The 24,890-nt window shown below is 39.7% G+C and overlaps 1 protein-coding gene across 1 annotated transcript in view; it reads left to right on the top strand.

The window, feature by feature from the left end:
• The first annotated feature begins 4,280 nt into the window (after positions 1-4,280).
• Positions 4,281-24,890, top strand: part of RNF19A (ring finger protein 19A, RBR E3 ubiquitin protein ligase) — a 53,788-nt gene continuing 33,178 nt past the window's right edge. Inside the window, exon 1 of the mRNA XM_008001220.3 lies at positions 4,281-4,482. The gene's annotated coding sequence lies outside the window, so the exon portion shown is untranslated. The remainder of the gene's footprint in view (positions 4,483-24,890) is intronic.

Genomic DNA, 24,890 nt, shown 5'->3' with positions numbered 1-24,890 from the left:
TAATATGGGAGCTTTAGGGACTCTTTATGATAAACTAAGTGGCTTAATACTTATAAAGCAATCAAAATAGTGCCTGTCATACAGTATATGTACTCAATAAAGAGTATATATAGTATACGTACTCAATAAATATATGTACTCTTTAAATAAAGAGTACATATAGTGTACTATATATAGTATGTACTCACTAAAGAGTAGTTCTTGGCTGGGCACGTGGCTCACGCCTGCAATCCCAGCACTCTGGAAAGCTGAGGTGGGCAGATCACTTAAGCCCAGGAGTTCAAAACCCACCTGAGCAACATGGCAAAACCTCGTCTCTACAGAAAATACAAAAATTAGCCAGGCATGGTAGCACGTGCCTGAAGTCCCAGCTACTCGGGAGGCAGAGGTGGGAAGATTGCTTGAGCCCAGGCGGTAGAGGTTGCAATGAGCCAAGATTGAGCACTGGGTGACAGAGTAAGACTGTCTCAAAAAAAAAAAAAAAAAAAGAAAAAAAAAAGAAAAAGAAAAGAAAAGTAGTTCTCTTTCTCTTTACTTGCCACTTTTATTCCATTCCATGCAACTTTGACTGATTATACCTCTAAAACCAAAACCAAAACCATCCACTTCTGTCTCCACAGTCTCCACCTTGGTTCAAAGAACTATGACATCTTTATTAGATTCCTGGAATAGCCTCTTAACTGGTCTCCCTGCTTCCACTCTTGCTCTGCCTTAATCTGATCCACAGAACAGCCTGAGTGATCTTTTTCAAAGACAGATCAGATGTCACACTGCTTAAACATCTATTGTCTCATCACACTTCATATCAATCATTTAGAATTCTCCTTACCATGCCTAAAAAGGTATTAAATAATCTGGCTGCCTCCTACTTTTCTGACCACCCACCTGCCCCCCGGCCCATGTCATACTCCCCTCCCTTTTACTATGTTCAGCCTCTAGCTGCCTTGGATTTGACAAGTGTTTCTGGCTAAGACCTTTGCATCTGCTGTTCCTCTGTCTTCCCCACCTCCTAACTAGTTTGCCTTCTTCTTGTCTTATAGAATCCAGCTCAAATGTCAGAAGAATTGACGTTAGTTTGAGAGACCAAACTAAGTTACAGCCTCTCTGGTTTCTGTTACTCTGGTAGGTGTATTTCTTTTTCATTATTTTTCCTTCTTTACTCCTCATCCCCCAATGTAAGCACCATGCAAACAGATATGTAGGCTTTTTCATTGCTATAGTCTCAGTGCCTGTAACGGCAAACACCCCATCCCCAACATAGTAAGCATTCAAATGTTTATCGAATTGATGTTAAATGAATTAGAAGAGAGGAGGGAAATAAAAGAGAATATGGCCAAAAAATAAGGCACCTGGGGCCAATTAGGCTTTTGCAGTATACCAGTGAGAAATAATGAGGCCCCAGCAGTGGTTTCCAACCTTGGTTATGCATTGGAATTACCTGGGAAGAGGTTATTTATTTATTTATTTTTAATTTTTGTTGTTGTTGTTTTGTTTTGTTTGAGATGGAGTCTCGCTCTATTGCCCAGGCTGGAGTGCAGTAGCACAATCTCGGCTTGCTGCAATCTCTGCCTCCCAGGTTCAAGCAACTCATGCCTCAGCCTCCCGAGGAGCTGGGATTACAGGAGTGTGCCACCATGACCCGCCAATTTTTGTATTTTTTTGTAGAGATGACGTTTCATCATGTTGTCCAAGCTGGTATCAAACTCCTGGCCTTAAGTGATCCATTCACCTAAGCCTCCCAAAGTGCTGAGATTACAGGCATGAGCCACTGTACCCAGTTTCTTTCTCTCCCTCCCTCCTTCCCTTCTTTCATTCTTTCTTGAGATAGGGTCTCACTCTGTCGCCCAGGCTGGAGGGCAGTGGTGTGACCAGGTCTCACTGCTGCCTTGACCTCCTAATGCTATGGAGATGATCCTCCTGCCTCAGCCCCCTGGAGTAGCTGGGACTACAGACGTGGGCCACCATGCCAGGCTAATTTTTGTATTTTCGCCATCTTGCTCAGGCTGGTCTTGAACTCCTGGACTTAAGTGATCCAACCACTTCTGCTTCTCAAAGTGCTAGGACTACAGGTGTGAGCCACCGTGCCCAGCACACTTGGGGAGTTTTAAAAACTACTGATGCCTAAGCACCACCCTCAGTGATTCTGATTTAATTGGTGGGTGCAATGTGGACATAAGAATATGCAGCCAAAGTTGACAACACTGCTCTAAAAGCAGAGGGAGATATAGAAGAGAGAGCACAGGGATATTTCTGGGGTATAATAAACAGGACTTGGTGGCTAGTTATTAATTGGAAGGGACAAAAAGAATGGGGCCTGTGAAGAAATCCTAAGTTTCTGGCTTGTGTCTGGGTGAATGAAAGAAGCACGCTTTGAGGAAAGGACAAACTACATTTTGGACGGCCTGAGTCTAAGGTGCCTCTAGGAATTCAAGTCGGGGATGTTCAATAAGTATTTGTTTTTTAATAGATTTATTTGGCCTAGTGAAGAATAGAAAGTCCTTCTAATTTTTAGGAAGACAAGAAAGCCAGAAGCAGCATCTGTACTTAAATGTTGTTTAACATGTTGATATATTTTCTTTTCTTTTTCTTTTTTTTTTTTTTTTTTTGAGACAGAGACTCGCTCTATCACCCAGGCTGGAGTGCAGTGGTACAATCTCGGCTCACTGCAAGCTCCGCCGCCCCTGTTCACGCCATTCTCCTGCCTCAGCCTCCCTAGTAGCTGGGACTACAGGCGCCTGCTTTACCAAGCCCAGATAATTTTTTTGCGTTTTTAGTAGAGACGGGGTTTCACCGTATTAGCCAGGATGGTCTCAATCTCCTGACCTTGTGATCCGCCCGCCTAGGCCTCCCAAAGTGCTGGGATTACAGGCGTGAGCCACCGCGCCCGGCCAACATGTTGACGTATTTTCAAGAAAGATATTATGTATGGGTAACTTAACTTACTATTCTTGTGCTATCTGTAGGCTTAAAGTATCCCATATGCAAAGTCGCTGGCAGCCTTCAAGTAGCATTTAAAGGTATAACAGCTTTAAAACTTTCCATAAATGAAAATAAACATACCCATAATTAATTCCTTTAAGATTCGAGGTCAAAGACACTTAAACCTAAACTGCCTAGCTTGTTCAATTTTCTAATTGGTAAACATTTACTGGGTTACCAAAGATACCAAGTACATTCGGAAAGACCATGGCTCCTTGGTTTGTTCCTAATTTAAATTACACAGACACACTAAACAAGGACTGAGAGAGTGATATATTTAGTTAAGTAACAGATGGCAAATGGACATTCTGTCCAGGCTCTGTAACATTCGTTTCTCAGTATTCCACGGAAGAGTGATCTAAATCTTGAAGAGAAATAAACCAGGAGGAAATGCACCAGGCCCAGAATGAATTTGTTTATTCAATTAAGAATACCAAGACCAGTGTAGATTGAAACATTCAAAGGGGATATAACTGGCTGAAAAGATATGAGAGGAAGGAACAAATAAAGCTGGATTAAAGTAATTAGGAATGTATTAGATAGAGATGAAACAGGAATTCTGATTACGTGACTGCAAAATAGCAAAAAAAAAAAAAAAAAAAAAAAAAGAAATAAAAGAGATGAGTGGAAGATACTCTCCTCACTAAGGCTTGCTATCGTGGCTAAATACTGCTCCTAACAGCCTCTGCAAAGACAGGTCCACTAAGACTAAGAGGGCGGCTGCTGACGCACGGGGTGCTGCCGCCCTCTGGGAAAGGACATTTCCTCGCCGAGAGCTGCAACATTCCGGCACTTCTCTCCCTGGGCCGGCCGATCTAGCAGGTGAACCCTGAGAACACAAAGGAATGAATATTGCCCGGCAAACTGCCAAAAGCCAGGGTCGCCAAGTCTGGCAACTCCCTTCAACCGGGCGCAGCTCCAGTCACCCCGACCTGTCCTTGCAGGAGACGCTCTCGGGGCCACGGAGAGCCGGGCAGGGAGACACCGGTACCAACGCCCGGCGCGCTCGAGGCGAAGTCGCCTCCGACAGTGACAGGCGTCGGGGCCGCAGTCGGGGCCACCCGGGTGCAACAGGGCGGCTCCTGCGCGGGCGCGGAACGAACGTGCGCAAGGGAACAACCGCGTCCAGACCCGCCTGCGGCAGGCGCGGTGGGCGTGACGCCATGACGCACAGCACGCGGGCGGCGCGCCGGGGCGGGGCGGGGCGGGGCTGCCGCGGGCGGGAGGAAGAAGTGGGAGGAGGAGGCGGGGAAAGCGGGGGCTGCGGGAGGGGGAGGTGGTAGTTGCGGCGCAGGTTCCCGGGAACAGCCGTCGAGCCGCAACTGCGGAGGAGGAGTTCGGGAAAGCGGCCGTCGGGACCCCTCCCCTCAGTCGTCTCCGCCCCGGTTGAGAGGCGCCTCGGCGGGACCCTCCCCCGCGCTTCCTCAGGCCACTGTCGCCGCTGCTGGGAGATGGGCCTACTAGCCCGCCGCTCTGCGCTGCAGCCGCTCTGAGGAGTTAAAGGTACGGGCGGGCATCCGGAGGAGCTTGCGCCCCGGAGTGGGAGAGCAGGGGCGGCTCTCGCCTACGACCCAGGGAGCTCTGGCCGGGCCGCAGCCCTCGCGCCCCTCCCCGAGACAGAAATGGATTCGGAAGTCCCGTGGGAAAGGCGCCCCCCCTCCAGTGTCCAGCGTGGGCCCGGGGCCGTGGCCGGCTTAGGGGGTCAGGCCTCGGGCAGCTCCGGGTTCCCTACCCGGCCCTGGCGCGGGCGCCTTCTGGGCCGCGGGGGCCGAGGCGGAGCGTGGGATCCGCCCCAAGCCGTGTCCTCCTGGCCCGAGTGCCTGTGCGGCCGGCGGCCGGCCCGGCGATATTGTGACGGGCCGAGGCGGCGCTCCCCTCGAGCTGTCTCCAGCCCCAGAAGCAGGGGAGACCCAAGGGCGACTGCCGCGGGGAGGCGGCGGGGGCGGAACGCATTCCTGACGGGTGAAATCGGCTCTAACGGGACCGATTTCCGGGCCTCGCTGCAAATTCGGAGCCGGGACATCGCCCCGCAAGCCGTGCTGCCTGGGGCCCTAGGGAGGGGAGCTGTGTTCCGGGGAAGGTTCGTCCGGGACTGCTAACACCGCCTTTAAAAGCAAAAATTACACAACACACCAAAACGGTGTAGCCTTGGGGTGAAATATGTGTTAACGGGGGTCTTCCGGGATTGTCTCCTCATGCTAAGCCTTTAGGGTGTTCCCAGTCCTCGCCCAGCAAGTAATGCTACTACTTTGAATTTTCAGTTTTTCCTATCTGGGTTCCACTCTGCAGTTGCTCTTTTTTTCCCATTTCCATTAATGGGAAGAAGAAAAAGAAGTTTAGGGTTCATTAACCCCGCGACAAGGGCAGTAAATAAAAAGAGGGAAGAGAGTGGTTAAGGCTATATATGGGAGAGAGAAAGGTTTAATTTTTTCCCATTGGCCCTTGGAGGGATAAATACATGAACGATGCTTTACTCTGCTTAATGTTTACTGTCCACAGTGTTGCAGAATGTTCTGTTGGGGTGACGTTAGAAAAGACAGCGTTTAAGTGCAGCTGCAATTTTCAAACCTAGGTGTTGGCTGGAAATGCTAATTTTAAGTGTTAGTAAACAGTGGAGGCTTAAAGCAGTTCTTTCCTTTGATCGGTTGCCTTAAATTGTGATCTTTACATTCCACTTTTTTTTTTTAAGAACATGGCTTTTTATTTTTATTTTTTTTTTTATCTTTTCTTATTTTAACATAGATTCATTGATACTTTTGGTTGTTTGAAGTCTGACGGTTTACCTAAATTTTATTTTCAGTTTTGCCATTACCCGTCTTAATACACATTTTACCACTTCTGTTTATAATGCAAGCCATTACCGTGTTTACCTGTTTATGCTTATTTAACACTGACTGAAATATCTGAATTGAGTTAAAATGTAAATACTTCTCTATTTAGAAAATGACGATGATCGTATTTTCAAATGTTCTTTCCTTGCTACAGTTCCATGGTAAAGATTTAGAATTAAGCCTTGGGACTTGATAACCCAAATTGTGCTAAAAAAACACTTTTAAAATTTGTTAGTTTAATGCCCTGGTTAATGTTCTCTTTTTAAAAATTACTGTATGGAATTTAACTGAAGTTTAAATTTTACGTGTCCCTGGAAAAATATTTTAATGGCATCGCAAGGTGTCTTTTTGAGGAAAAAATTGCAGTTGGCAACTAATGTTAGTGTATTTTTTTCACTATCTCAGTTTCCAGGAGATTCCAGTAAGATTAATTTTTAAAACTGCAACATTATTTTAGGAGTTGAAGCACAACCCAATTCTTAGTATCCAAATAGTGGCCACTGGAAATTTTGTTTTCTCATTTAGGGGATCCCTCAGTTGATCAGTAGACTTAATGTAAAGAACTGGCTATACTGTCAAACAGTGTTGGGATTTTTAAAAAAAATTGGTGATTTCTTGAGTTTTTGATGTATTTTGCTTGACTAAAACTATTATTTTCTACTTAACATATGAGAGGCGCTAAGATTCGTATTTTTAAAGATACTTCATTCAGGAACATGGATGAATAAATAAAATACTTAGCATCTTGGTGGAAAGTAAATGCACTTCCCAAATTTGAATGTAAGTGAAGTCATAAAGCAGTATGTTTGCAGTTGAGGGTGTAAGACACTTGGGTCACTTCTATTTTAATGGGGTTGGATTGAAGGATACTATTTGTTATGGGGTTGTTTAGTATTAAATATGGGTAATTAAAAGCAAACTTTTTGTTGTAACTATTTGAAATAATCACTTGTATATTACGGAAGGTTCTGACACCCCCTGCCCCCTACGGTTTTTTTTTGTTGTTGTTACAGCAGTTTATATCTTGAACACTTATTTGGATTTATATAGAAATTTTTTGGTTTCAAATTATTTCTCCCCCTTCTCCAACACACATAGTTTGTTGTTGTTGTCGTTTTTAATCTACAGGGCACAGATGGTTGAGATACATAGTTTTCTGAAATTTCCAAGTAGGGAAAAGAAGGCAAAATATTTGTGGTAACATGTAAAAGTTCCTAGTCAAGTGCTGGGCACAGAGTAAGCTGGGGATAAATTTTGTTATATTAATATTTACATCTGAATTGCTCACTTATATCATCTGTACTCAGGTTATATAGGAAATCTTAGGGAATTGTTATTCGTTTCTCTAATGTCATTAACAAGTGAAAACTGACTGTCAAATGCAGGCTGGTTTTGTACTGAACTAATGAGCTTATGCTCTTTTAACATTCTTCGCCAAGATAAAAGTTAGGCCACCTTGGGCAGAAGCCCAAAGTAAAGTTGAATTTCTAAATTTATATTTGATTGCATATTGCATTGTATTTGGCAAACTAGCATATCATAGCAAAATGGTAGTTTAATTTACATTGTCTGAAAGGACCCATGATTATATATGGAGTAGTACTTCAGTTTAAAAGCTATTTATCAAAATGTTCATCTTACTGCTTACGGAGAATAGCTAAATTTTTCTTCCGAAATGTTTTTCTCCAACTAGGAGTAATTATGAATTTTCTAAGTCATACCAGTTCTTTGTTAGCAGACAGAAGATGCCTAACGTTGAAACAATTCGTTTACTTAACCATACCTGCACATCTTAAGACTAAGGGATAATATTTCCTTGCTAAACATACCTGTATTTCAGATGGTGGTAGGCTTCAACCAAATAGGCAGTGAAATCACTTTTGGGTGTTTAAAACTTGTGTATTTCATTTGTTTCTCAAAAGCTATCATATGTCAGTGATACTTTATGTATCAAAGTGGAAAAAAGTAACACTTTTTGATAAAGTAGGTTTTGCTTGTGTTGCTCTCTTTATCACTGTCATTAACTCCTGAAGAAATATTTTTATTGGTAACATTTTTTTGAAAATTATGCCATTAGCCTTAAAACCATTATATAGTCTTATCGTATTGATGTTATCTAGTATTTTATTTTATAAATCATTTACTAAAGAATTAGTGTTAATTTGTTTTAGAAGTCCTATTTGAGAAGGTGTTATATGAAACTCTCAATATGACAAAAGTGATCCGTTGTTTTAAGTCTCAAATAAGTTTGTGCAGTGAATTCTGAAGCAAAACCCTGCTCAGAAATCACGTTAGCTTGTTTACGCCCAAAAGAAACTTCGAAACTGAGTCTTTGGTCCAAAAAACTGGAGTTGGCCCCATAAAATTATGTATACTTAGCATTTTTAACTTCTGTCCTGTTGGGGAGACCCCTGAGGGTAAAAATAGTCCTTATGATTTGAATAGCAGGCAGGTTGCCAATTGAAGAGACTGGTAGAAGTGAGCCATAAGGAGGGAGCCAGAGTTGTTAAAGGGAAGGAGCAAGAAACCAGGAGAAGCTTTTGGGAATGTGATGATATTAGGCTTCCAGATAAATATTATATAGCATATTAATATAAATATTATATCAGAAAAATAAACTCATTAGCATGAATCTATTGACTTATATTTTGTGATTTCTAAGTCAAGTATGGCATTTGCCCCTGAAAATGGTAAGGTATCCTAAATTAAGTTATTCTAATGCATAATCACAAATGGGACTATGTGAAATGTACAGAAGTATAGGAGATAATGCAGGCTCTGTGATGACAGGGACCATTTTCTTTGTTCACTCTTCAAATCTCAGCACTTAGCGTAAGCTTGACAGTAAAAGATGTAGAGTAAGTATTTGCTAATAGAATTAAAGTATCTACAATCTAAGGTATTTATTTTGTAACTATCTCTTCAGCAGTGTTGTCCAATAGAAATACAATGTGAGCCACAAATATAATTTAAAATTTTCTAGTGCCACATTAAAGAAGTAAAAGGAAACAGGCAAAATTAGTTTTCATAATGCATTTAAGCCAATAGATCCAAAAGATTATCATGAGTGACTTTACGTACTTTTATTCATATTGGATAGCGTAGCTCTAGGGGCATTTTGTATGACATGTTTCTTTCTGCAGAACTTCTTTGTCTTTTTGTAGTCTTTTTCTAACTGATTGATGTGTCTTTTGAGGCCAAATACAGAATTGCATACACCTTCAAATTGGAGTTATTGAGTTGGATTGAAAGTCAGGCTACCTGTCTTCTCTCAGTTTTACATCTCCCCCAAAAATGACTTTGTGTGTTACTGTCTTTCCCCATATATAATCCTGTAATCCCAGCAGTTTGGGAAGCTGAGGCAGGCAGATCATTTGAGGGCGGGCAAGACTAGCCTGACCAAAGTGGTGAAACTCTGCCTCTACTAAAAAATACAAAAATTAGCCAGGCTTGGTGGCAGGCACCTGTCATCCCAGCTACTAGGGAGGCTGAGGCAGGAGAATCCCTTGAACTTGGGAGGCAGAGGTTGCAGTGAGCTGAGATTGTGCCATTGTACTCCAGCCTGGGTGACAGAGCGAGACACCATCTCTAAAATAAGATAAGGAAGGATGTTCATCATCTATTTCATTGGATTGTATAAGTTAATTGTGCCTTTGAAACACTCTGGGCTACTCAGACAATACTGTTGTAAAAGAGATCCTCTAATTATTAGTAACTAGTCAGAGCAAGGCTCATTGTAAAAAACAGGATAGAAGTTCCCATGAGACTAGTGCATATAGAATGTACTGTTACCTCCCACACTGGAATCAGTAACAGTAAATCAATACAAGATGCTTTTAAATAGAATCAGGAGAGACGACTAGGTTGGTTTGAGCACCAGATTTTAAACCTCTCATCTATTTAATATTGCCTGAACAAATCTGTTTTTCAGTTTTTGTATGGAATAAATGGGACTTTTTAGGCATCCTTAAATCAAAATCATGAAATAAGGTCCTTTGGAAAGTGGAGATGGGAACTGGTAAGTAGTGTGAGTGTGTAAGTGGGGAAAATAACCATTTAGAAAAGCCTATTATCTCAGGGTATATGATGTATATAGCACAATGACTGTAATTCTTTTATCCAAACCAAGGGTGGCAGTGGTTACCTGGTAAGCAGTTGAGACTTCTGGTTGTATAAATAGCCATATCAAGTAGGTTTCTCCTTATAGCCATACCCTTTAATATAAAACCAACTTTTGCCAGGCATGGTGACTCATGCTTGTAATCCCAGCACTTTGGGAGGCCAAGGTGGGTGGATCACCTGAGGTTAGGAGTTGGAGACCAGCCTGGCCAACGTGGTGAAACTCTGTCTCTACTAAAAACACACAAAAAAATTTACCTGGGTGTGGTGGTGGGCACCTGCAATTCCAGCTACTTGGGAGGCTGAGGCAGGAGAATTGCTTGAACCTGAGAGGTGGAGGTTATAGTGAGCCGAGATCGTGACATTGGACTCCAGGCAGGGTGATGAGCAAAACTCTGTCTTAAAAATAAAAATAAATAAATAAATAAATAACTTTTCTTTTGGAGACAGAGTTTCGCTCTGTCACCCAGGCTGGAGTGCAGTGACACAGCCTTAGCTTACTGCACCCTCCGCCTCCCAGGTTGAAGCCATTCGCATTCCTCAGCCTGCCAGTAGCTGGGATTACAGGCACCTGCCACCACACCCAGCTAATCGTTTTGTATTTTTTTTTTACAAGAGACAAGGTTTTGCCATGTTGGCAAGGCTGATTTCGAACCCCTGGACTCAAGTGATCTGCCCACGTCAGCCTTCCAAAGTGCTGGGATTACAGGTGTGAGTCACTGCACCTGGCCCATTTTTTAAATTGTGCACATAAGTTAAATATCCTTTAGATTTTTGCATAAATACAGCATACCTTACTGATATCCTTAGCAAAAATTTCCAGAACCATATTGTAGTGCGTTGCGTGGCAGCCCCCCAAAAGATATGTTCACATCCTAATCCCCAGAATCTACAAATGTTATTTGGAAAAAGGGGTTTTGCAGATGTAATTAAGAATCTTGAGATAAGATCATCCTGGATTATCCAGGTAGCCTCAAAATCAAGTGACAAGTGTCTTTGTAAGGGAAAAGTAGACAAATTACAGAGAAGACACACAGAAAAGGAGGAAGCAGTGTGCTCATGGAGGCAGAGGTTGGAGTGATGTAACCACAAACCAAGGAATGCGTATAGTAACCAGAAGCTGGAAGAGTCAAAGAACATATTCTCCCCCTCGAGCCCCAGTAGGAGCACGACCCTGCTGGGTTTTGGACTTCTGGCCTCCAGAACTGTAAGAGAAATGTCCATTGTCTTAAGCCAACCAGTTTGTGGTAGTTTGTTACAGCAGCCACAGGAAACCAATATACAGTCAAAGTCTTCAGTAAACCAAAAATCTCTAATTATTGTTGTTTTATATCACGTGCTGTGATGGTCAGAGACTAAACAGCCCTTTCGTTAGAATTCTAATTCTGAGAAATATCAGTGTTTTAATACCCTCCAGTCTCAACAGGAATCGATTATATCTTGTAAGATGTGTTTTATTATTTTTGCTTGTATCATTTCTTTCTTCTCTCTCCTAACTTGCTCCTTCTTTGCTCTTTGTATGCTTTTTAAGATGTAGTTGACGTGGGGGAGGGGAATGAGTAAAACACTGGTAGGATAGACCAACAGGTTTTGTCTTCTTTAAGGTGTAATTCCTCCATGATCCCCCTTCCACCTTTTCTGTCTCCTTTACTGGATTTGCCTCTTCTCCCCTACATCTTAATGTTGAAATGCTACAGGCCTCATTCCCTACTCTTACTTTTTGGTGATTTTCTCTGTGTTTGTGATTTTACATACCATCCAAATAACAGCAAGTCCAAAATTTACATCTCTAGGCTTTACTTTTTTCCTAAACTCTGGGCTTGTCAAACGGGTGTTTGGATATACATCTCCACCTAGGTATAAGAGATATCTCAAATATAAATGTCTAAAAATGAACTTCTGGTCTTGACTCCCTCTTGAAACTTGTGTTTCATAGCCTTCCACATTTCAGTTGATAGCAGTTTCAGCCTTCTGGTTAATCAGGCCAAATCCTCTTTTAATCCATCAGGAAGTCCTTACAGTTCCACCTTCAAAACATGTATCAAAACATGTCCTCAACACCTTCACTGTTGTGTCATCGTCATCTTTCTCATAGATTACTTCCATAGTCTTTAAACTGTTCTCCATGCTCCATCCTTGATACCTCTATCTGTTCACAACACCAGAATGATCCTTTTATACTCTTAGATTGTAAACTATCTCTGTCACTTTAGAAACCCCTTAAGTTTCCCTGTCTCACTTAAAAGCCAAAGTCCTTACAGTGGCCTTAACCCCACACAACCTGACATTCTCATGTCTCTCAGATAATCTTTGCCTTGCTCATTTATTTTCAGTCATATTAGGGCCTCCTGGCTGTTCCTTGAGCATACCAGACCCATTCCTCCCTTAGGGCCTTTGCAGTGGCTGTTCTGTGTTTTGGATGCTCTTTCCCTAGATTTCCACATAGCTAACACCTCCTTTACCTCCTTTAGGTCTCTGCTAAATGCCACCCTTTCGATGAGACTCTGATCACCCTGTTTAAAATAGTAATCAACACCACACAGACACTGATCTCCTTTCCTCTGCCAAACTTTTTCCCCACCTTTTAGTAGAGAAAGATATTAAAATATTTAGACGATATTTAGAAAATTGTAAACTTGTATATAAGAGCATGGAGTAACTTTTAGTAATGCTTATTTATAGTTACTGACCTAGAATGATTGTGGAGATAAGATAGGAGTTGGGCCTTGAAAGAGGAGTAGGACTAGCACAGAAGATGGAAAATAATACTCTAGGCAGAGACAGAGGCTTAGGAAAATTCATAGAGGTGAAACTATGTATGTTTTGTTAAGATATTTAACAAATAGGTCAGTTGGCTAAAGTGGGTTTTTATGTAGAACAGTGAGAAACTGAGGTTGGACTGTGGAGGGCTTTTAATGCCACAGGAAGCTTGAAATTTATTCTTCATCTCGGGGAAACCAGTGGAAATTTGTAAGCAGACTTTAACAAAGAAGGTGATGTAGTAATTTGGATACCAGGTGATTAATGAAGGCCTAGTCTAGGCAGTAAGGTAGTAGGAAGAACGCTGAGCCTTTAGCTCTGCCACTTTAGCTGTCTTTCTTAGAAAGGGGTTTCACCGTCACATCTCTAGACCAGTGCTGTGTCAGAACTTTCTGTGGTCAAGGAAATGTTCTAGACCTGTTCAGTCCAGTATGGTAGCCAATAGCCTATGGTTGTAGAGCATTTGAAATGTGACTAGCACAACTGAGGAACTAAAATTTAATTTTAATTTAAATAGCCTCATGTGACTAGTGGTGATACATCGAACCTAGTAGCTCTAAACTTCAGTTTTCTCACTTACAAAATAGGTTAGATTAGAATGCTAGTGTCACTAGAAAGATAAGTTTCACAGCCACATAAAGTTGGTGCAGCCTCTTGAGAAGAGCAAGTAAGTACATGAGCACATGGACTTTTACATGGCTAGTTTTTTCGTGTGTGTGAAATAGGTCCAGAATTTGTAGCCTTTTCACTCTTTGTATCTTCTTGACTTACTTAAAGACCCACTCTGTCTTTTGATGGCTACTTTTTCAAATTAGTCTTTGGATTACTGTCTCCCAGGAGTTGACTAGTTAAATATCTGATACATCTAATTTAATAGTCTGTTTTAGAATTGTAGTTAAACTGATTATGATGCTTTTGTTTTTTTATTTTTTAATTCTTTTCTATTTCATTTTTTCAGAGACAGGGTCTCACTGTGTCACCCAGGGTGGAATGCAGTGGTGTGATCATAGCTCACTGCAGCCTGGAATTCCTGGGCTCAAGCAACCCTGCCACCTCAACCTCCCAAGTAGCTGGGACTACAGGTGTGCACTGCCACACCCAGCTAATTTGTGTAGTTTTTGTAGAAAGGGGTTTCACCGTGCTGCCCAGGCTGCTCTTGAACTCCTAAGCTCAAGTAATATGCCTGCCTTGTCCTCCCAAAGGGCTGGGATTACAAGCATGAGCGACCATGCCCAGCTGATTTTGTTGCTTTTGAATTCTCAATAAGAAAACTGTAACAGAGATAAACCTTTATAATTGTTTGCCTGCTGTGTAATTATTACCTAGATTTTTCTGTCTTTAGAAAATACTCCCTTTTCTTTCCTTATACAGTTAATAATATTTCCTTTGTACATGAGTTTTTAATCTCATTTTGAGGAGACTTGTGTAAAGAGAAGCTAATTTGAATACTATATACCCAAAGGGAAACAGATACATTTTGCTTATTGTGCCTCTTGGTTCCCAGGAGATAGTATTCTATCTGAGAATTACTTTTAGTTTGAAGAAAATAGATCTCTCCCAAACACCTCTTACAGATTACACTCTATCTATTATGTACATATATCATACAATTACATGCACACACAATGATTTAGCTAACCAGGGGTCTTCCCTCCCCCTTACTCATGGTGTCCTTTAGGAGAAAGAGACAAATGAGCTTCCAGAATTGGAGAGGTGGGATGCTACTGTTAATCAATAATTTGTATGGAGTTGAGGGATATCCAGAGAAAGTGGTTAGGATAAGATTAGTCCAAACACTTAATACTTTTTTTTTCTTTTTGAGACAGTTTTGCTCTTGTCACCCAGGCTGGAGTGCAATGGCACAGTCTTGGCTTACTTCACCTCTGCCGCCTGGGTTCAAGCAATTCTTCTACCTCAGCCTCCCAAGTAGCTGGGATTACAGGCATGTACCACCACACCCAGCTAATTTTGTATTTCTAGTAGAGACAGTGTTTCACCATGTTGGCCAGGCTGGTGTCGAACTACTTACCTCAGGTGATCTGCCCACCTTGGTCTCCCAAACTTCTGGGATTACAGGCATGAGCCACTGCACCTAGTCCAAACACTTGATACTTCTAATTGTCCGAATAGTAGAATCAGATTAATCATGAGACTTGGTAAAATTCACTTTGACACTGAATTTACTAAGAAGAGTGTACTGATACTTGGGAGAATTTGGAGACATTTTGTAAAGAACAGAAACAACAATTATTTGTTTATCCTAGAAGATTGTAATCATCTACTTAACCTAGAGTATTCTGTGTATTAAAACTGCCTATATATTTGTATATTATTATCATAGTCTTTTGGAACTAAGGGACCCTAGACATTATCTGGTCTTAATCACCTTAGTTTTTGAATATGGAAGTTAAAATTCAAAAACATAGACAAACTTGGTTAAGATCTAATACTAGGTCAGTGTTTCCCTTCTGTTGAGAACCAAGAGACACAGTAAGCAAAATGTGTCTGTTTTCCTTTGGATATGCAGCATTCAAATTAGTCTCTCTTCAGCAATGTCTATTTTAACCAATTGAAGGACATTTTTTGACAGCTAGGTATCTTTTTAAAACCTATTTAAAAACTTACATGTCTCTGGACACTTGATCATACCTGGCATTTTGCACTCTGCTTTTCCTGTGGTTTCCTAATGCTGTATTGTTTGCTCTTCTTGTCAAAGAGGGCCTGGAATAAGCTAACCAAAATGTTTTTTACCGGGGAAATTGAATGAGTAATGCTTTATTCCTTTCTGCAGCAGCTTACTTTCTGTAATGCTTTGAGTAATGAATATTACTTGTGATGAGTATTATTAAAACCACAAAGCACCACTTTGTTCTCCCAATCAGATATAGGCTTAAACAGGTAAATGTGGCAGGTGCGTGATTGTGAAGCTGTTTAAAAAATACCTCTTTTGGGAGGCTTTGTGGCTTATGGGAATAGCTTATTCTGAACTTTGAGTTTCTGTTTCTGAGAGATTATAGAAACTGTCTTAAGGCTAGAACCCAAGAGAGTATATCTGGGTCTTGATAAGTGTTTACTTTCTAAAGAACTTGTTGGAAACTGATACTTGCCTACGCTGATTATAAGTTGTATTAGCCCCATCTCCTTATTTATAAGTAGTTGAATTAAAAATATTTATTCCATTTTTAATATTAGACCACTTGAGGTAAGTTTGTACTAGCTGTACATTTATATTTACCTTTGAGAAATTCGTGTACTTTAATAATGTATTCCAAACTTCCAAGTGGCTATTCTGATTACATTAGGGAAGCCATTTCAGAGGCAAGCATTTGTTTTTATTTGTAACCTAATGTGTGATAAGTTTTTTTTTACCCAATACATGGTAAATTTAGATATATTTGTGCTATCTTCTCAGATGAGTGTACTTACAGGTAGTATTTAAGTGATTTATATGTACCATACCTTTTACTGAATTCTTGATGTGTTATTTTATTTAATCTTTATGGACTATAGGTACTATAATTCCCATTTTACAATTGAAGAAACTGAGTCTTAGCAATCTAACTCAATGTCACATACTTAATGTAAGTTTCAGAGGCTGAACTTGAACTCAGGATATACTGACTCCAAAGTGCATGCTTTACTCACTCAATAAAATGTACTCTATCATTACCCCATATTTGTATAGTATTTGAAAAACCTTTCCCCCCAAGTTAATCTAAATTTTGTTACCTCATTATATTTTCCAACTTTAAGGTGGGTAAGATAGGTAATTGTATCTGTAACAGAAAACCCAAAATCTTATGGTGGAACACAATAACAATTTATTTCTCACTCACACAAAAAACCATGTGGAGTACTCAGGTATCCAGATTCTTTCCATCTTGTGACTTCTGTGTCCTCTAAGTTCTGCTTATAGTCACCCACTAGAATTACTCCATTCAGCCAGCCATTGTGTGAAGAGAAAGAGAGCTTGAAGGTTGTTTTCAGGGATGATGTAGAGGTCAGTCCTTGAAAGGGCATACGTTATTATACTCAGATTGCATTGGCCAGGACTAATAACATGGCCACACCTAGCCACAAGTGGAATGGGAAAATGTAGCCCTGCTTTGTGCTCGGGAGGAAAATGAAGCAGATAAGCATATAACAGCATCTCTTCACAATAGTATTTTCCCCATTTTACAGATGATACAGAGAGGGCCTTTCTGAACAAAAGGCATAAAACCACGTGGTAGAGATCATAGAACCTAGGTTTCCTTAGATCTGTATATTATGTGCTCATGCTTCTAAGGACACATTGAAATAATTGAAAGATACTTAGATTGTATGTCTAGTACCATTACTTTCTTTCGCATTGGGCATTAAATGTCTTAACCTCTTCGTGGCTGTTATTAATAAATTTTAAATAGATTATTAATTGACTTATAACGAATAATCAGCTTGAAAATTTTTTTGGTGGTAATTGCCATTTTAAGTAAAGATGACACAATAGCATTATAGTATCTTTATGGACATATTTATGGTCACCTGTCCTTTGAATATACAATATTGATTAACCTTTATTTATATGATTTTTGTTTTCAATACATGTGATGGGTTAGTCTAGGCCATCTATCCACGTAATGTTTATTCTTGTGTGATGAATCGGAGACTTTGTTTAGGGATGAAAGTTGTTTTTTAACCTTCCCAAAAACGTAACTCTTGTGCAAAGAGTTGCAACTTCAACTGGAATGCTTCTAATGGAATAGAAGTATTTTCTAACTGAGCTTATAATTGGTACAGCTGTGAATGTTGTACTAATAATATAAATTAACAAGAGTAGGAAGGATTTACAGAAACTGTTAACTTTTACTGGCAAGTTAAATCTGACATCTTAGTGTTAACAGTTAACCTTTCATTGTACTTTAGACTCCTTGGAGAATGTGTTGAAAGCTGTGGATGTATCCTGTGACTAGAATATACATATATTCACAGTTTAACATACACTTTGAGATTTCATGGATTTCTCTGAAGCCAGTCCATGCATTAACTGTTATTTTTAAGCATTTTAATTTTTTTCTAAAAATGTATTGTGCTTGTTATATTTTTAGTTTAATAGGCTGTAGAAAGAGATGTTTAATAAATACTATTACCTGGGCAGTAAGAATAATGCCCAGAGGCTGGGTGCGGTGGCTTATGCCTGTAATTCCAGCACTTGGGGAGGCTGAGGTGGGAAAATCACTTGAGGCCAGGAGTTGGAGACCAGCCTGGCTAACATGGTGAAACCCCGTCTCTACTAAAAATACAAGAATTAGCCAGGCATGGTGGCATGTGCCTGTAATCCCAGCTACTAGGGAGACTGAGGCGCGAGAATCGCTTGAAATCAGGAGGCGGAGGTTGCAGTGAGCTGAGATCGCACCACTGCACTCTAGCCCAGGCGACAGAGTGAGACTGTATCTCAAAAAAGAAAAAAAAAAAAAAAAAAGAATAATGCCCAGAGAATGCATTGCTGCTTGGTATCTGAATTTGGTAGTTATATTGGGGAATCAATTTATTAGAGGAAAATAATGACATTTCTAAATTTGAGGTTCTTAAGCAAGTCTCATAAGTAAGCATAGATCATGAATGACATAACTTAAAAATAACATTTAAATGAGATTTTTGAGTAATAGCAAAGTTTATTATAATGAACTTCAGTAATTTATCTCTGTTAAGAGAAAGCGATATATGAGAATCTAGTTTAATGTCTCATACTTATCTTAATGATATGATTCAGATTTATAAAAACTCTATTTACTTTGGGCCACAATTAGCTTGGGTAGAAATACATCATTTCTAGTAGATCACTTGAAGTTGTGGTCTGATCAAAGGGTGGCTTATGGTAATTATCTATTTTTTGGTGGTCAGCTACTACATTAAATTGTACATAGCTGTATTTAAATTTGATGAGGTGGTGTTTGCAACACTACATATAGTAAATGCTACACAAAGACAGATACTTCCTTTTTTCATTGCCTTAGGAACCTTTATGTAGCACCAGAGGCTGAGCAGATCCAAAATAGTGAGTCTAGGGTTGAGGATTTCCCCACCTTTTATCTGCTAATATTGGTTCCTAAAGTTATGCCCAGTGAGCAAAATGAATATTCTCTATACTAGATCATTTGGTTAGATAAATAGTGATTTCTTTTGTGCAACTTAAATTGTCTACCAGAATGTTCGGGTATTAGAAAACCATTGTAACTATGAAAAATAGAGTGTTGTCAAAAGTATCTAAACTCTATTAGGAAGAAAACTTTAAAATGGATTTTAATAAATACTGGTTTCAATTATGGGACTATTATATATGCCCAAATAAAAATCAATTTTTTTTCTTTAAAATTATGCTTAGAAAAGAGGGAGTTACTTCATTAAAATTTAGATCCTTGCAAAGTTAGTCATGTTACTCTTTGGAGAGGATATCATCTGAAGTATCTGTTCAATGCTTAAATGTACTAGAATGAAAGTTCCACAGAACAGGGACCTTGTCTATTTTGTTCACTATCCAGCACTTACAAGAGTATCTGGCACGTGATAGGCACTGAACATATTTGTTGAAAGAGTAAATGAATTAATACTTACACAGGTTACTTGGAGCAAATAAGGCAAAAAGTTTAACAGATTTAGTCATTCGTAGAAGACCTTACAGTTCCAGGTATTGAATAATGCAAGAAAATCTTTTAAAGGATCATTTTTTAAAAGCAGTCTGGTAAGCAGTTATATTGTGGAGATCATGGATGCATAAATAGGCTAAAATTCCCTGTGACAGCGTTCTGTACAAATTCAAGAATACTGTATCTCAAAGCCTAGATGAAGATATCCTTTGGAAAACTGCCAGATGTTTTCCTTAAAAAATTTATACATCTTTCCCCCTAAAGAATAGTCTATGTAGTGTAGGGCAGCTGAAAGTCAAGCAGAAAGTCGGAGTCTTACTGGCTTGAAGTATCAGGGGAAGGAGCTAAGTGGCCAAAAATAGGATAAATCCCAGAAAGGAGGGAGTTATGGTAAGTAGCCCAAAAATCTATGGGTAAACTCCCTTCAGATGCCTAGATGTCCCCTAGAACTGTGCTTGGGAGATTCCAAGGAGTTCAGTGGAAAACAACAGCTGGCAGGCAGAAAAAACTAAATAGAGATTTTAGCTGATGGCTTTTGCAGGGGTGACGGAATTTGGTGTTTGATTCCCACCAAGATAGAAGGGATTGGTAAACATGGGTGCTTTCCACAGATCTACTCTAAAAGAGCATAAAACCAAGCTTTCAGAAGTTCATGTTGACTAGCCAGTGACTTAACTGCCCAGTATAATAAAAGTCCTCACTCTTCAGGAGAAGATAAGAGACTACAGAGCCTCTGTAACATATCCACAATATCCAGTTTATAATAAGCAATTACTAGACCTGTAAGTAAGGAGGAAAATATGGTTCATTCCATGTCAAGACCCCCTCAAAAATAGGTAGCAGACCCCACAAGTAGCAGACAGACTATAGCAACTATAATATTTTAAGGACTTAAAGGGGGAAATATCATAGTGACTGGGTAATCTCATCAGAGAAATGGAAACTATAAAAAAAGAACAATGAGATATTATAGAACCCAAAAGTACAGTATCTAAGATGAAAATTTCACTGGATGAATTTAACAGCAGATTGGAGACAGCAGAAGAAAAAGTTGAAGTTGAAGATAAATCAATAAAAATTTGCCAGTCTACTGAACGAAAGAAAAAGATTACAAAAAAGAATAGTGCCTCAGTTGCTCCAGGGACAGAAATCAAACTAACATACAAATAATTAGAATTCCAGCAGTGGGGGGGTGGGGGGAGGGGGGGAGAGAGAGAGAGAGAGAGAGAGAGAGAGAGAGACAGAGACAGAGACAGAGACAGTATAGTAAAAAATACTTAAAGAAATAATTTCCCCTGAATTCCTTTATTTGGTTTAAATCAACTTCAAATTCAACAAGTTCAGTGAACGCCAAGCAGGATAGATATAAGGAAAACCACATCTAGGCACATCTTTATCAAACTGCTGAACATCCAAGATGGAAAACAATGTTGAATGCAAGCAAAGGAAAAAAAGACACATTCTATACAGGGGAATTAAAATATCAGGAAAGATGACTTGTCAGAAACAGTGGAGGCCAGAAGACAATGTAATAACCTATTTAAAGTCCTGAAAGGATAAAGATATCAACCTGGAGTTCTGTATTCAGCAAAAATAACCATAAAAAGTGAAGGTGAAATAACCTTTTTTTTTTTTCCCCAGATGAAAGTTGAAGGAATTCATTGCTAGGAGACCTACGTAGCAAAAAATGCTAATGGAAGTTCTTGAGGCTGAAGATACATGACACCAGATGAAAAGTGGATCCACAAGAACAGGGCTCCCCAACCCTTGGGCCACGGTGTGTGGCCTGTTAGGAACTGGGCCACGCAGCAGGAGGCGAGCAGCCGTGAGCATTATTGTCTGAGCTCCGCTTCCTGTCAGATCAGTGGCAGCGTTCATTTCTCATAGGAGTATTGTGAACTGCACTCGAGGGATCTAGATCACACACTCCTTATGAGAATATAATGCCTGATGAAACCATCCCCGCTCCCACTCCCCACCTCCATCCGTGGAAAAATTGTCTTCTGTGAAATTGGTCCTGGTGCCAAAAAGTTTGGGCACCGCTGCACAAGAAAGAATGAAAAATACAAGAAAGTAAATATGTAACAATTAGGTTTCATCCTCCAAAAGAAGACTTTGTAAGCCTATAGAGCAATGGAAAAATTTATAAAGGACCTTGTTAGATGTTACTAAATTAAAAACTTAGACAACTGTACTTCAAAACATCACAAAATTGAAGGACAAGTGTTTAGAGAAAGTAAATATTGTTTAAAATCAAAGAGGAGCATTAATATTCCAGTGTAAAAATGGGCATAAAATGTGAACAGATAAAACATAGAAGTAGTAAAGAGGACAGTGCATGTGAACAAATGTTTAAATTGTTTGGCAATCAAAGAAATGGAAATTAAAGTGTGTATTTCTTGCTACTCAAAAAAAGAAAAAACTCTTATAAAGGATGCTGGTGAGAATTCAGGGAAATAACCTTTCTGGCGAGTTGCAGTACAAATTGGAACAAAACATTTTGGTATTCCATTTCAAGGGATTATTTTAAAAGTCCATACCACCTAGATAGTAGAAGATTCTTACACCAGGAAGTGACTTGTTGAATCAGTGTGTTGGCCAGGCGCGGTGGCTCACATCTATGATTCCAGCACTTTGGGAGGCTGAGCTGGGCAGATTACTTGAGGACAGGAGTTCGAGACCAGCCTGGCCAGTATGGCAACACTGCATTGTTACTTAAAAAATACAAAAATTAGCTGGGGATGGTGGTGCACGCCTGTAGTCCCAGCTACTCTCGAGGCTGAGGCACAAAAGTCACTTGAACCTGGGAGGTGAAGGTTGTAGTGATCTCGTGCCACTACACTCCAGCCTGGGCAACAGAGTGAGACCCTGTCTCAAAAATAAAAAATAAGAAATTAGAAAATTAAATCAGTGTGTATGTAGGGGGTGGGGCATGGAGGAAAGATCATTATTCAGTAACTAGTGTCAAGGTAACTGGCTTGCCATTTAGAAAACAAATTTTGATCTCTACTTATTCATAAACTATCAAATTACCAGTAGAAAACATGTGAAGGAATTTTAAAAATACAGTCTTAGCGTGGGCAAGGCTTTTCTAAGGCTGATGTAGAAGTCAAAAGTCATAAAGATATGTGAATCTGAGCACGTTAAAAACATTTGAAATTTCTGCATTGGAAAATTGCCATGTAGTCAAATACAATTTATACATACACACACACGCATACCCACATGATAGCAAGGCTCTTTATTAAATAGAACTATGTCTTACACATCAATAAGGAAAAGTGCTGCAGCAGGATATGAACATGTGCCTAGTTCACAGAAAGTGAAATGTAAATGAGTTGTAGTGAGAAAATACTAAAAATATATTTCCCATCAAAGCAAATGCTCCTCATGGATTCCCAATCTCACATACAAATACATAGCCGTTAAAGTTAAATTTGTTTTCTTTATTCTTCATCTTCTTTCATCTTCTCAGCATAAGCATGTGCTGAAGTTTAATAGCCTGTTATTATTTTGTAATACAGAATGCAGCATTTAAAATAGTCTTTTTTATTTGTTGTGTTTATTGACACTTTCACTTGAGTATGGAATAGCTTCAAGCTTCTGTAGTCACCAAGTTAGTGATCAGTAGAAACTCTGCTGGGAATTCTCTGTACCTATTCCATCTTTACTTAAAAAAAAAAAAAAAGACTTTGTCCTCTTTCGGTTCTCTTCAACACTGCTAGTAAATATTGTCACATGCTGCTTTTATTGCACGCTTATTTCAGAAGTACCATACATCTGGATGTCAGAAATCTAAAAAACAAATTAAAATTAGAAGACATAGGTACACTGCTCTTAGATTTAGTGTTTTGACCATCAGCACAAAATTACTGGATTTTCTGCATATTTTAAGCTGTTTGAGAAGTGACAGAAGAAACCTAATTTTCGCTGAATAACAGAAGCAAAAACTGTTATTTGACCATGTAGTAGATTTTCCTCTTGGGAAGTAAGTGTTTTCTATGTATGCAAACTTTTTGCCCTACCTTCATTTCCAGAATACCTGTCTAATGATGTGTAAATCATTTAGGCACATAGGTGGCTGTTAGATCCTGCTGAAGTGTTTGTGGTTAGAAGATGTTTATTGGTGGGATATTATAAATGTATAATTCTTGAAGTTGTAGGGTCAGGATACTTAACATGTTTTACGAATCCTGAAGCACTTCTGAAGGTAAAAGGTTCTTGTTTTTCCACAGTTAAAAAACTGGATGTAGTAAGGCTGTATGGCTTGAGGATCACAGAGTAATAGCAACTGAAAAGCATCATTCATTCATTTAATATTAAGCACTTGCTGTAAGGTACACATTTTGTAAAGCACTAAGTTACGTTACATTCCATTTCAGCTAACATTTAGTACGGTGCCAGGTTTGTTAGGCATGTTTAACACATGTCAATTTCACATTATTCTTAGAACATCTATTTGAGGTGAGTGGTATCCATATTTTGTGGTCCTGATGGCTGATTCAGGAATGTATCTTATCTAGCATATGATAACAAAAAATAGCTGAGCCAGGTCTTTTGACTCCCAGGTTGTCTTCTTTATACATACAACACTGAATGTTTTTTGTTTGCATGTCCAGATCTACTCTCATTCACCCTTCTCTACCCTGCTCTTTGCCCCACTCAGGAGGTTGACTAGAAGGACTGCCTTAGAGGCAGTTGGCTTCTGGTTGGATTTACTCAATGTGAGGCACTGGCAGGATATTGGAGAGCCAAAGGAATGAAACATTCCTTTTCTATGTTTAGGTACACAGATATCATTGTGTTGCAGATGCCTCCATTATTCACTACAGTAACATACTGTACAGGTTTGTAGCCTAGGAGCAATAATCTATACAGTATACCCTAGGTGTGTAATAGGCTATAACATCTACGTTCGTGTAATTGCACTCTGATCACACAACAAAATCACCTAATGACACATTTCTCAGAATGTATTGCCATCATTAAGTGATGCATAACTATATTTGTATAGATTGAGCTCTCTGTTCCTTATCTATCCTGTGTTTGTGAGGGAAAATATAAACTGAGGAACATGAGTGAAGCTTGAAATGTTTTTCCAGAAAACATATGTTAATTATGAGGTAAGCCATAGGAGGAAAAAAACACATAGAAAAAGGCACATTAATCATGAGTTTCTGGGTCATATATGTATCACAAAGTGAACATACCTTTGTAGACACTATGCATACTGCACATATTAAGAAAGTTTGGCTGGGCATTGTGTCTGACGTCTGTAATCCCAGCACTTTGGGAGGCCAAGGAGGGAGGATCACTTGAGGTCAGGAGTTCGAGGCTAGCCTGACCAACATGGTGAAACCTTGTCTCTACTAAAAATACAAAAATTAGCCAGGCATGGTGGCGCATGCCTGTAATCCCAGCTGAGGCAGGAGAATTGCTTGAACCCGGAAGGTGGAGGTTGCAGTGAGCTGGGATTGCACCATTGCACTCCAGCCTGGGCAACAGAGCCAGACTCTGTCTCCAAAAAAAAAAAAAAAAAAAGTTCCCTTTGTGCCTCACCATAAAATGTAGCCAC

Source organism: Chlorocebus sabaeus, chromosome 8 (assembly GCF_047675955.1).
Source record: "Chlorocebus sabaeus isolate Y175 chromosome 8, mChlSab1.0.hap1, whole genome shotgun sequence".
NCBI lineage: Eukaryota > Metazoa > Chordata > Mammalia > Primates > Cercopithecidae > Chlorocebus > Chlorocebus sabaeus.
Note: the sequence above shows the minus strand (reverse complement) of the source record. Positions and strands in the feature narration are given on the sequence as shown.